Source organism: Psittacula echo (genome assembly GCF_963264785.1).
Source record: "Psittacula echo genome assembly, chromosome: 5".
NCBI classification, from domain to species: Eukaryota; Metazoa; Chordata; class Aves; order Psittaciformes; family Psittacidae; genus Psittacula; species Psittacula echo.
In genome coordinates this window covers 21,674,218-21,688,800 of record NC_137739.1, presented here as the reverse complement: position 1 = coordinate 21,688,800, position 14,583 = coordinate 21,674,218, and positions in this window count along the sequence as shown.

Sequence of the window (14,583 nt, the reverse complement as noted above, 5' to 3'; positions counted from 1 at the left end):
AAGCATTTGAAAATCAGTTGCCATGCAGAACTCCCTCTTTCTCTCCAGTACACGTATATACAAATGCTGTTTCAAAGGAGCTGTTTTTTTTTTCCTCCCAGCTTTGCCATTATAAATGGAGCGATCCAGATGAAACCATTATGTGGAATTGTAACCACCAGTAGACTTTAGCTTGGATTAGCTTTGAAGCTGTTTGCATTTGGTTTGTTTTGGAAAAATATACATTCCAGGTGATCAAACCCTCAAATATTTGTAAGGAAGAGCTTTTGTTAGACCTGTCCTCAGTTGTGAAAGCACTTCATGCTTTCACAGAAATGACCTGAAAGAATAAACCATGAAAGCTATGACTGATGCTGAGAAGGGAGAACAAGTTATACTTGTTCTTAAAATCTCCCCCATCCTTCTTGGAATGTAGGACCGTTGCATAACATATAGGAAGATGTACATATGCTGCTGTATTGCCTAGATACAATGGAATGAAAGGATCTCCTATCCCTTTTTTTCTGTCAATGTCTTGTATTCTAGCACACATTTTTTAGTGAGAGATTTATAGGACTATATGAACTTGCCATTCTGCTGGCAAGAGTGTTTCTTCCTATATTTAATCTTCCTTAAACCTGCTGAAATTGTTCTGTTAGGCATGCCTCTTTCATGAATTTTGAGTGCAAAGAAAAGGGCAGCTGCTTTAACAGTTGTCTCTTCTGTTACAGGCTCATCAGAAGGGCTATAAAAATATGGATGGCTTTTTCTGTATTCATGATTTTATAATCATGAATAAGCTTTGTGCTGTACTGATTCCTGAGGAAATGAAAATTGCCACCGTGGGGCTCAGTGTTGTCCAAAGAACCTGTGGTACGTGCGCACACAGGCACATGGCAGACCAGAGAGGTGCTGCAAATGCAGCTGTCTTTCTATATGCAGAATGTGTCCTTTAGGTGGTGCCATTGTGTTTTTTTAAGGTAAGACTGCACGCTCAAGAAAGGGGATGACTACCAGAAAGGATGCAGTGCACAATGCATCCTTATACCCCAAGCGACTTGGAAACATCTGAGCATACAGAGACATCCCCATGTGCAGGATGGAATGCTGTTTGGTGTCGACAATGGAGAAAGCAACAGCTAAAAAAAAAAAAAGGCAACTTGAAATAGCTAAGAATCCCCTTTTTGGAAAAGCTTTCTGAGACACGGTTCAGTTTTTACGTGTTAATGTCAGTGAGGAAGGACAAGTGAAGAAGTAGAGGGACATCTGTAGTTATTAGCAACGGATGGGATCGGTGGAGGTTGATTGGAACTGCCAGGCAATGCTAAACCTATCCAAAAAGTGAAGCCTTTGGATATGTCAACTGGGATCATGTGGCTCTTGGGTGATGATGAATCATGAGGAATTGTAGGAAACATGCACAGAAAAATGTCTTGGGTGGGTCTCAAAGCACAACTGAAATGTATTTTGGCCATGTTTCGACGCTAAGCAGGCAGGCAGTGTTTCTTCATGGCAGGGGAAGGGCTGAGGAGTGTAGGAGATGGAATGCCTGGTTTGGTGGCCCTGGCTGGCCACTTGTGCTTTGTTTAATACATATTCTAAACTGTCTGTTCTGCAGTTTGAGGCAGTGTTGTCGAGTTTAAAGATTTCACATATTTTAGGTGCCTTGTGAATATTGGGTTAATGGGATCACAGACACACAAAGCGTTGCTGTTGTTGTTTGCATATTGTTTAGATGATGTTTTCTTAAAAATCAAGGCACCCTCTGTCCCATGTTTTCTCACTACATACAGGTCAGAAAAGCACAAAAGTGCTGTATGTCTGAAACATTTCCAGCAGCTTCCCTGGACCTGCTTCCAAAGCTTATTGAAATCTTGTTAACAGAACACTCTACCTCCCTCTGATACCTCACACTGCAAAACAGCTTTGAAGGCCTAGACTGAATAATGAAGGAAACAAGGGCATCTGGGGTCCATTATTTACCCCATTTCATAAGGCGCTTCTACAAAGTCTGCTGCCTGCCTTTTCAGATCCATGACAGAAATAAATACAAAGCCTGGAAAGAGCGAGCAAGTCAGAGTTGTCTGCTGCCCTCTCCACTGCCCCCCCTCCCCTTTTCTTCCTGTTTCACAGGCCACATTTGTTTCATCTCAGCTAAATGTAGTTCTCTTTCTGCCCAAGACACTTGTTCTTTCCCTTTCACAGCTTGTTTATTCTAAAGAACTTCTTTTTGCTTGAGAAGGCATCTCCAACACCTTTGGGTGTTTCGAAAGGACACTGGTGTGAAGCTATACAAAGATTTTTTTATTATTACTTATTTTTCCTCTTGTCAAACTGACAAGGATTTGAAGACTTGAATTGTGACTATGGCTGCATTAGGAAAACACATGTGAAATGTCAGTAAAATGCTTCCCTACTCAATGTGCTAATTCACAGGGAGAGTATCCTAATGGATAAGGAGTCATCTGAAATGTTAATGACTCCAAAAGGCTGCAGCAAGTTGTGGAAATCTTACTAAACTCTAGAGTTCCTGGGCATTTTTAAAAGGGCTGACCCAAAGTGCCTTGACATTGCTTGTGAAAATAAACCCTCTGCAAGGCTTCCTTTCCAGTGAAAACCTTTTGGAATGCTCAGTCAACACTCGAGCACTTTCTCTCAGCACTCAGCATGGCTAGTATAGGGCAAGTATCTGGGTGGCTACACAGTCACAGAGGCATTGTAAGTTGTCACCAATTTCACAATTTTTTTTCTATTTTTTTTTTCTAGATGATAATTTATCCTTATTTGTTAGTTGTCTGTATAAATGTTTGTACCTATGGCTTCAATCCACAGAGGGTTATTGAGGGGGGAGGATTATTCGTGAGCTAAACCTTGCGTTGATTAAAGTTCTTTGCAAGAATTGTCACTGAAGCCTCACAGATTTTGTTTTAATATGCCCAGATAGGACATCGCTTTTGAATTAGTTGAACTGACAGCTCCAAATTAAGTTCATTTCTTAAGTAACTGACTGTTTGCAGTCTGGAATGGACTTCCCTTTTGCAGCAATTTGGAAATGCAATGATGCTATTAATGTGTCAAAAGAGGGCTAGACAAGATGGAAAGAATAGGACAGCTTTGCGTAACTAGTTATTTAGTAAGCTCCTAAAACTAGCCCTAATAATAATTTCTTGGTCCCAAATGGGAGTTAAGGTTTAAAAAAGAATCCCAGACTGTGCACATTCTGAATTTTAGGGCTGCTACAGCCTCCACTGTTTAGTACCAGCCATTCAAAGCACTTTCAAAATGACAAGGTTTGTGTTTCAGTCTCCCTGCCTATTGTTCAAGGAGTAAATGATCTTGTATTCTTTAGGTTGGGATCAACTTTAATGGACCTTATGTGCCTGAAACATCATCCAGAATTAATCTCTGAGGTGCAGAGGCTGTTGCTGATTTCTTTGAAGTGCACAAATCTGCTTCCTAGTTATATTTATAAAACTAATGGGTGACTTTTTTTCCTCACAGAGAAAATGATAAATCTCAGTGTTTACCAGCACGTGTTTCACAGGCAGTTACCAACCTGTGATCATATGCATATCATCTAAATAAGAGAGAGAAAAATCTCCCCAAAACAGTGAGAGTACCATTTCTCTTCCTCCCATAATCGTTTTAGGTTTAGCCAACAAAGTATCTCACAGGATATTTAGCTGACAGCCCACATCACCAGCCTCTGCTGAATGTTACATGTGCCTGTCGTTTTTGTTTACCATTAGGGATTATGGTGTTTTGCCACTGAAGTAAATACCTGAGAAAATAATGAGCAATTAATAATAATAATAATAATAATAAAGGCAAACTGAAAATTGATGTTTAATTCAACCATCAGTTGCTGTGTCTTTATAACAGCAAGCCCCAAAGAGTACCCCCAAAAAGGTAACACTTTCTGCTGAACAGGGCTTCACACTGATGTCTGGATTTCTTGCACAGACAAGAGAGGAGTATTTACCCAATGCCTGTTCTTAATCACAAGCTTTTTGTTGTCCTTTTGCTCCTGTTTTGGAGGTATGTTTGAAGGTGATTCATGTGAGCAATGTGAGGTCGATTTAAGACACTTTTAATCCATTTTTTTCACAGAATTTAGAAGAATGCCACAGGCTGCACAGGCAAAAAATGAGCTCTTGCAGGTTCACTTGGATGGGGTACAGAGACTCCAATATTCCATGTTCTGATTGCAGCCTCCTTTTGTGTTTGCAGGGAATTTTGCCTTATTTTCACCATGCTTCTATAGAGTGAGAAAGGTATATGAAACCCAGTGGTTGTAGTGTTAGAAACTGATTATAGGAAAAGCTCTGTGGAATTGTCAGGCATCATCCCCTAGATAAAAACCTGGACAGAACCATCAAGAACATGGTTGCAGTCTTGCTGTAATTACCTATTTCTTGCTGATCTGACTTTTCCACAAACCTCCTTGGGTACAGCACTTGTTTGTTAGGCTGAAACTATGTGGTGGTGAGTACTACATCCTACTATGTGCTTTGCACATGTTGTTGTGTTATTGCCTGGTAACTGCAGTTGCTAGACTTTGAAACCAGTGGGTTAACTGACTCTGAAGGGAGCTAAGGCTATGTGGTATACTGACATCTCACAGTCTTGGAGCTGTTAAGCCTACATGTGCTATGTTCTGTATTAGCTTGGATTTGCCTGCAGCTCACAGCCTTGGTTTGCTCCTCACTGGGTGGCTTCTCTCACATTAGTTCCCTACACTTTTGGTCCATTTAATCTCAGTTGCTGAAATAAATTGTTTTTTTCTCCCTGGATTTCAGGATGATCCTTGCTTCTTTCTTCATATTTGCTATTAAGCTTCTTGTCCTCTATTCATTTCTTTCTTTTTGCTCTATTCACTTTAAATTAACTTTGTAGTTTTGCAGTTTGAGCCTGCCTTTCTGAAAAACAGAGTAACACTAACACTCTGTGAGTTATAGCTTTCAGTTAGAATCATAGAATTTTAGAATGGTTTGAGTTGGAAAGGACCTTAATGCTTATCCAATTCCAACCCCCTGCCATGGGCAGGGACACCTTCCACTAGACCAGGTTGCTGCAAGCCCTGTCCAACCTGGCCTTGAACAGTGCCAGGGATGGGGCAGCCACAGCTTCTCTGGGCAACCTGTGCCAGGGCCTCACTACTATTGAAACAAGTGAGAAGTTGTTTCAATAATTCACGCTGATTAACTATAGGATGTAAAATGAATGAAGAATAGGTGTAGCTCTAAAATGTTATGACAGTTATCTGTCTTGCTTTGAGGTATTCTGGTAGGAACAGCAGTACTCTTGAAATGGAAAGTTGTTTAAGCACCACAGGGACCAAGAGAGAAACCAGCTAAATTGGCTGGATTCATCCCAGAAGTGATGGCTCCTTCACATTTACCTCCATGGTTTTCTGTGCTCTTTCATCTAGAGAAACACTTGACGTGACAGCTTGCTTGCAAATCTCAGAACACACCAATACAGGTGAGTGGATGGTGGAGGAAGAACTGTGGGAGAACTTAGTGGAGTGGGCAGGAGAAGAAAGGAAGAGTTTAGTCAGCTGTCAAATTAGTAATACCCAGTGTGGCCTGAACCATTATACATTCTCCTTTCACAGCACACCTGAGTGGGTCCTGCCGTGGTGATGTGTTTAAATAATAGCAATGTAGCAATGACACAAGCTCTTACTGGAGCTGTTTTTAACCTTTCTGTTGTCTTTTTCCTTGATGATGTGCTCAGCCTTCTTTGTCTTTCCTAACTCCATGTACATTACTCCATCCTTACAGTTTCCTTATCCTCTTGCCCACGTCCTATTATTCATCCCTCGTCTAGTATTGCCCACCTCCAAGTTACAGGTTTGTCTTGTGATTCCAATCATCCTGCATGGCCTTATTGTCTCTGTTTCCCCTTTTCCTTGCAGAGGTATATAGTGTGATGTATTCATCATGTACTGTTTGCCCAGTGGTTCAGGCTTGCCAAGATAGTGCCTGATTCTTGCAGACTTTGAGACATTGGAGGCAGGATTAGCTAGATGGCTGAATGATTAATAAGCCAGGCTCACAACCGCATCTTGTTAAGACTGAGATAATCAAATCCATAAGGAAGTTGCTCAAATCCACTATTGTGGATATTTTTTTCTTCCTTAAATAACAACCCCAAACCAACTCTCTGTTGCCAAAATATTTATTACCTGGTCTTATCCTACCTGATCTCCTGAGCTTCTTGGTCTTTAATGGCCAATTTCCTCACCATGGCTGTGAGTCCATTTGAATTATTGCGGGGTTTTTTGGCTCATCTTTACTACAGAAAGACCTACAGTATCTTGGTCTAACTATGGTCATTTCTAGTACCCCTTCAGATCTTTCCAGGCCTGATTCTTTGCCTTTCCTTTTGCTGTAGTCTCCCTCTCTTCTTTCCACTTTCCCTCTAGTTCCGGTCATGGCTCAGAGCTGCCTTGTCCCTTCTCTGTAAAATTTCTCTTTCTCTTAGCATTACCTTGTAACCAATACCTTTTCCAATTTTGTCCTCCCATTTCATTACTCACCAGTAATCTCCACAGGTTGCTTTCTCCAGATTCCTGTGGTGTGATCTGTCTTTTATGGAGCAATAAACTACTGCTCATGTAAGTGGTTCTAGTAAACGTCATCTCCACAGCCTGCAAAATCCTGATGCAAAGAACTGATTTTGCAACCTGTGTGCACATATGAAGAGACTGTGTACATCATTTGCAGGTCCTGGCCTGTATCATTGTTAAATAATGGGCTAGCATAGCCTAGCTCTTGCCCATCAGCTAGGATTCCTGAGAGCATTTAGGAATGATTTGAATTATCACATGTGAAAGTGCCCTTTAGTTCCAAGTTCTCCATCCTGGTTGTCTATGCTTCAGGTAATAATAGTCAAATGTGTGTGAAAGGAACCATAAATTCAACTGTTACCAGCATAAAGCTTTTCTCTTCCTCAGTATATTTGTATAAAGGTGGTGTGCACACTAAGGAGAGGCTATAGGATAATTATGGACCAGAAATATAAGAGCACCAACTTGCACAGATCAGAGTGTTTGTGAATCTGTGGGGGTGATCATGTAGATGCTCAGCAGTGTGAGGAAGATGGTGCAATGCAACCCAGTATCACCCTGTGAAACAACACCTGTATGTGCAAGCTGCAAAGTGTTACACTAATTGTATTACAGCTAACAGCAGTTACCTGCAGCGAGCAGGAATCCTGTGTCCATAAGGAGTTTAAGCAGGTATGTGTAGTAAGCAGGTGTTTTCCTATAGGCCCATCTCACATACAAGCATGTGTTACTAGATGTACCGCAGATCTGACATTCTTCTTAGTGAACTTGGGAAAAGAACGAGGTGGAAAAGGAAGGGGGAGTAGAAACCAATCAAAGAAAGCAATACTTTTTATCAATCATATTTGATGCTATTCTTTCTCTCTCTTTCATCACTTTGATCTCTCAAATAAAACTGATACTATGGCCATTTTCCAGACTCTTAACTTTGCAATCTGAGAGGGCTCTGGGTTAGCTGCTGAGGGTATGTGTTTGCAATTATGCATTTGAAAGTATTTTCCCCTCCACTGAGATAACATTCTTTTTGTGTTACCACACACTTCTGCTGTCTCGTTTTTCTTCTCCCATGGCACTGCAGGCTGAAAGGCCTCATTGCCTTCCCCCTCCTCCCCCGATCTTTGCAACTGATATCTGAATAAAATACTTTACTCTGCTGGTATTTAACCTGCTGAGCCTTTCACTTTCTAGCTGTGAAACACACAAAAAGGGTATCGTGCAGAAACATCCTGGAAGCTTCATTTCTTAATATGCCTTCAAGGCAAGGCAAGATTGAACAGAGGTGGGAAAATTTATCCTGATGTTAAGGATCTTTAGGGGTTTATTTATAGATTAGCATTCACTGAGAACAGCTTTACATTTAATTTTCCAACCAGTATTTCTCTATACAAGAGAACAAAATGGAAAGCTCTTTATTGTTTATCTGACTGTAGTTCAGTGCATCAAGTTTGTAGGAATAGCGATCTGTCTTTTATAGGATAGATACATTTATTTCTTTTAGCTAATAAATTTGCTCTTCATAGTAAGGACTATATGGAATGATGTCAATTATTAGCATAAGAAGGTAGACTCTTTCGTATTCTCTGACAAACAGCCAAGTTTCTGGAGTTGAATAACAAAATTTTGTGTGACCCTATGAGCCCTTTGCACACATGTTCTACCACACTTGATTTGTCTGACCTCAGACTTGCTCATCGGGCTCCAAGAAGGAAATACTATTTCTTAAAAAACTCTTACATTAAGTATCAACAAGAAACATTCTGCACCTGTAATTTAAACCTTCTATATGGAGTACAGCATGTGATAGGCTTAAAGTGCTTGGGGTCAATCAGAATTTGAACACTGCTGTCTTAGGTCTGATGGAGTGTGTTTCAGTCTAAGTCTCTGACAATGAAACATGTGGGGTCCAAACCCATGGTAATCCTTCGCTTCCCCTGACTTCGAAAGCTGGTTATACGCAACCTCTCTCTTTCGTACATGTGTGCTTGCAGCCACGTGCACCCACATGTGGGGTTTTAAAAGGAGAAGCTGCTGCAGTGAGAGACATGTTCTGTTTGTTTCTGTCTCACAAAAAGGAATGCTGTAGGATGGTGCTCAGAGACTGGAATCCTTCAGGATGCTTTGCACTGAAACACCTGAGCATTCCCTGCTTAGGCTAAAGCTGAAACCTTTTGAAAAGCTCTGTAGTTTTTAATAGGAAGCAACAAAGGGTTTTGCAGGCCTGCAGGTACCTTGGACAGGATAGAGATATCTCCATTCCTTCATTTTGTAAAGAACTGGCAAGGGGGGGTTAAAGTAAAATAAAACTACTGGTCCAAATGAAGTTCTCATTTAAATATCCCTGATGCTAATGGAAATGTATGTCCTAAGTGAGGGCAGGATTCTGTAAAACTAAGATCTAATGTCAGAACCTTTTTGCTAATGATTCCCAAGTTTGGTTTTTGATCATGAACAACTCTTAATGTTTTTCAGAGATCCACATATACCCTCACATCAACTTCACACTGTGATGTTATAAACGAAACATGAATCTTGTTGGTTTAATGCAGGTCTGCAGACCAGCTTGGCACAGGGTTGTTTATGTAATAGTCTTCATGATTTGGACTCAAAGCCAGTAATTTAAGGTGGAAAATTCCAAAAATAAAATCCTAAACAAATGACAAAGTTAAGTCTGAAATCTTTGTAGGACATGGAAATGGCAGTTAAGTAAAGCATGAGCTTTTTCTTGGTCATCTCTCTTCTACTGTTTTTATCTGAGTGGTGACATAGAATCATAGAATAGTTAGGGTTGGAAAGGACCTTAAGATCATGTAGTTCCAACCCGCCTGCCATGGGCAAGGGATACCTCACACTAAACCATGTCATCCAAGGCTCTGTCCAACCTGGCCCTGAACCCTGCCAGGGATGGAGCATTCACAGCTTCCCTGGGCAACCCATTCTAGTGCCTCACCACCCTTACAGTAAAGAACTTCTTCCTTATATCCAATCTAAACTTCCCCTTTTTAAGTTTTAACCGGTTACTCCTTGTCCTATCACTACAGTCCCTAACAAAGAGTCCATCCCCAGCATCTTTATAGGTCCCCTTCAGATACTGGAAGGCTGCTCCAACTTTCTCAGCCTGTCTTCATACAGGAGGTGCTCCAGTCCCCTGATCATCCTCGTGGCCCTCCTCTGGACTTGTTACAACAGTTCCATGTCTTTTCTATGTTGAGGACACCAGAACTGTACACAATCACAGAATCATAGAATAGTTAGGGTTGGAAAGGACCTTAAGATCATCTAGTTCCAACCCCCCTGCCATACTCCAAGTGAGGTCTCACGAGAGCAGAGTAGAGACATGCTTCATTATTACTAACACTTTGCAATTCTTATCTAGCTGAGTGAGCTGAATCTCGCCCTAGTCAAAAGGCAGTTCAGAGAACTAAGGGCAAGCTGACTAGGGCCTTAGTGCCTGATCTTTGAGTTGCAGAATGCATTCAGCAGCCACTAACACTCACAGGAATGTATCCTGTTTCTGCTGAAGTCCAGAGCTGGTCTTAACAGCCTTAAGAAAAGCAATAGTGGCTGAAAGGGAACGAACAATGCTGAGTATTTGGCAGCATCTGATCTTCAAAGGTAAGTTTTTTGTGGAGGAGGATCTCTTGTTTTCCATGTCACTCAGTCTTGGGTGAAAATGCAATATGGATGAATAAACAGCCGTGCAAGTACCAGCAATTTTGAACTCCTATTTCACAGGGCTGGTTTAGTCACATTTGCTAGAAGGCCGAGACTTACTTTGCTGTATGTTGGTACAGTCAGAGGAGTTAGGCTGACTTACACGAGTGAAGGATCAGTCCTCCTGCACCAACCTGCAGCCTATTTCCACTTGATCCTAGCACTGCTGCAGTCATATTACAGTGTGCCCCATAGTACAGGACATGATGTTGGGTATCGCTGAACCTCCCCTCCCCCTGTTTCTGACTAACGGCTTTTCAGTGTGGGAGCAGAATCCTGATACGCGTGACACAAGCAGAGTATGTGGGAATTAGTTCCATTAAAGCCATGCCATATGGCTTGCAGGGTGCTCTGTGATACCACTATGCTGCTTGACAGTCCTTCCCTATGGATGGGATCAGTGCATATTCCCTGATTTGCACTCTTTAGCGTATCAAACAGGGACAGACTTTTAATTAAAAATGACATCATCAGACTGCTGCTAGCTCCTTGCAGGCAGTCCACATATTAATGCTGCTTGTTTCAGTTTTCAATGATCCTATTATGAATTGTAACCTCATTACACAAACCTTGCTATACAGTGGAATTTCAAATAGGGTTTTGTGGTTTTTAGAACTTAAACAGCTAGAATAAGCACAAAGGCAGTTGCGGTCAGGCAGCTTCCTCTCTTACCACAGCAGTTGTGGAGATGCCATTCCAGTGACCACTGTTTCTACAGTGAGTCAGTTTCATTTTTAACAATCTGACTCAGTTCTCTTCAAAGGGGCAGCCTGTTATTTCTGCATGATTTTTGTGTGCATGACTCTGTACAAAGAGGTGAGTGCCAACTTAACCCTTAGGGATCCAGCCTCCGGGATCAGCCTCCTGAATTCTCCTGCTTGTGGGGATGTGTGCTCCTTGCACACTGCAGGATTTGGCCTGCTGGGTGTACATCTGTTGTGCCAAACATGCCCTGTGTTTCCAGCCATCAGAAAATGTGGTGTGAAGCACGACGACTTCCACCGGTGAGCCAAGACTCTAGGTGAATGCCACTGCAGTCTTTGCCAAAAGCTCTTGCAAGGAAACTGAGGTTAAACAGTTGCTTTTCTGAAATGAAAAAATGAAATCAAAGTGCATAGATCCTTCAAAAAGTAAAAAAGAAGGGGGGGAAAGAAAGTTTAAATAGCCAGTGGCAAGAAGGAGTCCAGTTGTTTCTGTGCATGGTGTGTTCTGAATCTGCAAACCCCTGCAAATAACTGCCAGTCACCTCCCAGAGTCACTGGTGAAGTAAATAGAAGTTTATGGAAGCTTTACCCACCATTCAGCTGCAAGCTCTTAAAGCTCATTCATGTAAATTTTACAAACAAGGAATGTAGCAGTTTTCAACCTCAGTGAAATATAAGAATGTCTTTTAGTTCCGTATGACTCAGAGTTTCATTTTGAAGTTTCTGACCTTGTCTTAAGGTTATGGAGTGGTCAAGCGAAGCGAAACAGGGGTTTTGAAATCAGGAAGCCTGGGTGCTGTTTCATTCAGAAAGAAAAAGGAGAGAGAGAGGGAGGGAGGAAGGAAAAAAGCCCTATTCCTGTGTTTGATTGAAAAATAAAACTGCTGCTCTCAGTGAACCTTTGAAGTCCCCCAGCCCAGTAATTGTTTCACGACATTTGCAGCTTGAGGCAACAAGAATGTTTGTGGTTGTTTTAAAGGCATCTGAGTGTGGATTCCATATGGTTTATTTTTGTTTTGTTTTTTTTTTCTAAGTTTTTTTTTTTTCTTCCCCACTTGGAGCCTCAAGTTCTTACGCGTTGCCTGAGACCTGGTCCCAGCCTACTCTATTTCTTCTTGAGCTGCCTGTGAGAGAACTGAGGGAATGCATTATGGCCCAAAGATTCAAGTGTGCTTAATTCAGACAAAATCTGTAAATGTCTGTTGAGGCAATATTTGATTTTAGCCGTGCTTTATCAATACTATATTTGGAGTGTGGCCCACGAAACAGTGTACAGTTTGCTTTCCTGAACAAAAGACCTCTTCATATGGCCTATACTTAGAGCGTGATACTCCAAATGCTTACTATAGAGCATAGTGCTTGCTGTCATGCTTTCAATAGGTAGTTTGCAGTAGGCCTGATAGTAAGCCACTGGAATCAAATAAAGGGCCTGATTCACCACTGTGTTCCTCTGGTCTTAGAGCAGTGAAACCATTTTGTTCGGTGGAACAAGCTGAATCAGATCCAGAAATACTGAAAATATATGCTATAGAAACCAAAGATATCTAAAGTCAATTTAAGACATATAAACTTGGAAGTGTCAAGCATACTTGCAACCCCCCGTTGCTTTCCCCCGGCAAAAGACTGCCCATTATACACAATATATTAGGTGACACTATATGCATTGGTTATGTGTATTGACAGCATCCTGTCCTGAGCTTCTTTATAAATGGGTGCTTGCAAGTTGTCATTTTTGTACAAGACAAAATGCAGGAGTAAGTTACAGTCAGCCAAACGCAGAGACTGTAGCTTGGTGGCAGTTGTCCATGACAACAGTGGAACGCATTCACTTACGATCAGGAGAAGTTATGCTGAAGACCAGCATTAACCTTTCAGTCTAGTGCAAAACCAGTTGTAGCAACAGAGGACTCGAACCTAGTCTGTTCTGAAGAGGGAGTCAAATTAGAGGGCACTACAGGCCTCATCCAAAGTGGTCCTTTGCTTCCTTGAAGTGACTAAATGACTTTCAGCTCCTAGAGTATGACCTGTTTATCTGTGCAGTTGGACTGTTCTCTCTGGGGTGATACCAGACCATGAGACTGTTAGTGCCCAGACTTTAGTGTGAGACACCTGCAGGTGAAGGTTGTGTCCATGTTAGCATGTGATGCAATGTGATAGGACCAGGCTGCAGGAATTTGGCTTTGCACTGGCTGTGGGTGGAGCCTGTTTTGTGGGTTGACTGTCCGCTGTTGGTTGCCCTTCCAGTTTTTGTCTGAAGCGATGCAAGTCTTTGCTCTTAGTCTGATGTCTGACAGAAATTGAAATGTGGTAGATGCTCAGGGAGCTGGAGCAGCTCTGCTCTGGAAACAGGCTGAGAGAGCTGGGCTTGTTCAGCCTGGAGAAGAGAAGGCTCCTTAAGGGGAGACCTTAGAGCAGCTTCCAGTGCCTAAAGGGGCTACAAGAAACCTGGAGAGGGGCTTTCGACAAGGGCCTGACAGGGACAGAACAACGGGGAATGGCTTTAGCCTGACAGAGAGGAGACTGAGATGAGATCTTAGGCAGAAGTTCTTCCCTGTGAGGGTGGTGAGGCACTGGCACAGGTTGCTCAGAGAAGCTGTGGCTGCCCCATCCCTGGCAGTGTTCAAGGCCAGCTTGGATGGGGCCTGGTCTAGTGGAAGGTGTCCCTGCCCATGGCAGGGGGTTAGAACTGGAGGAGCTTTGAGGTGCTTCCAGCCCAACCAGTCTGGGGTTCTGTGATTAGAAGGGGGAAGTTCCTTCAAAAGCATACTTTCTACTTAAACACTAATGTACATATACACTTGAAAAAACTGGTGTGAGTAGTTTTTACTAAAAAAGTTTTTTACTCTATGTTTTCCTTAATGGAACCATTTGGGTGAATAAAGGAAGAGGGGGAAGGTGCAACAGAGCTCATGTCTCCTAGGAAATAGCACAGCACTGGTCATTATTCCTCTTCTCCTGTGATGTTAGATTATTGGAATGTCTTACGGCAAGGTTTGGGCCAACTTGTCCTCTAAATAATTCCTGAGTAAGCCAGACAACTAAGAAGCACTGTGGGCTATTCCTAGTAGGCAACTGGAAGTGGCCAGCCTAATTTGGAGAGGAAAAAGGTTTAATGGTGTAGGAGTAGCCAAACTGTGCTAGTGGATGTAAAGGCCAGGGAAGAAGTCCTGGTACTGTTTAGTGTGCAACTGTAGATGTAGCCTGAGTGACCTTAAGTACAGTAAGAATGATAGCCTACCATAATGAATATCAGATGAATACAGTAGTCAGATATGTGTTAACCAGAGAGAAGTGAGCATGAAAGCTTCTCAAACAAAAATGCTGTAAAAGCAAATTAATGTTTAATATGATCAATGTCCTTTATTCATGGCTACCTGTTAGAGGGAACTCTGCTATTGTTTTATGCTTTCATAACACACTTGCAGTGTATTACCTTCATTGTGGTTGTGCTGTCCTGTTTCGCAAGGCCTGGGAAATTTAATTACAAAATAGTGGAGGAGCCTCTTAGGGGGAATCAGATGATCCTCAGAATCAATAGCAATGACTGGTCTCAAACGACAAACCTCCATTGCAGTTGATGGTGCTTGGATGACTTGGGTGGTCAGTGACCTAATT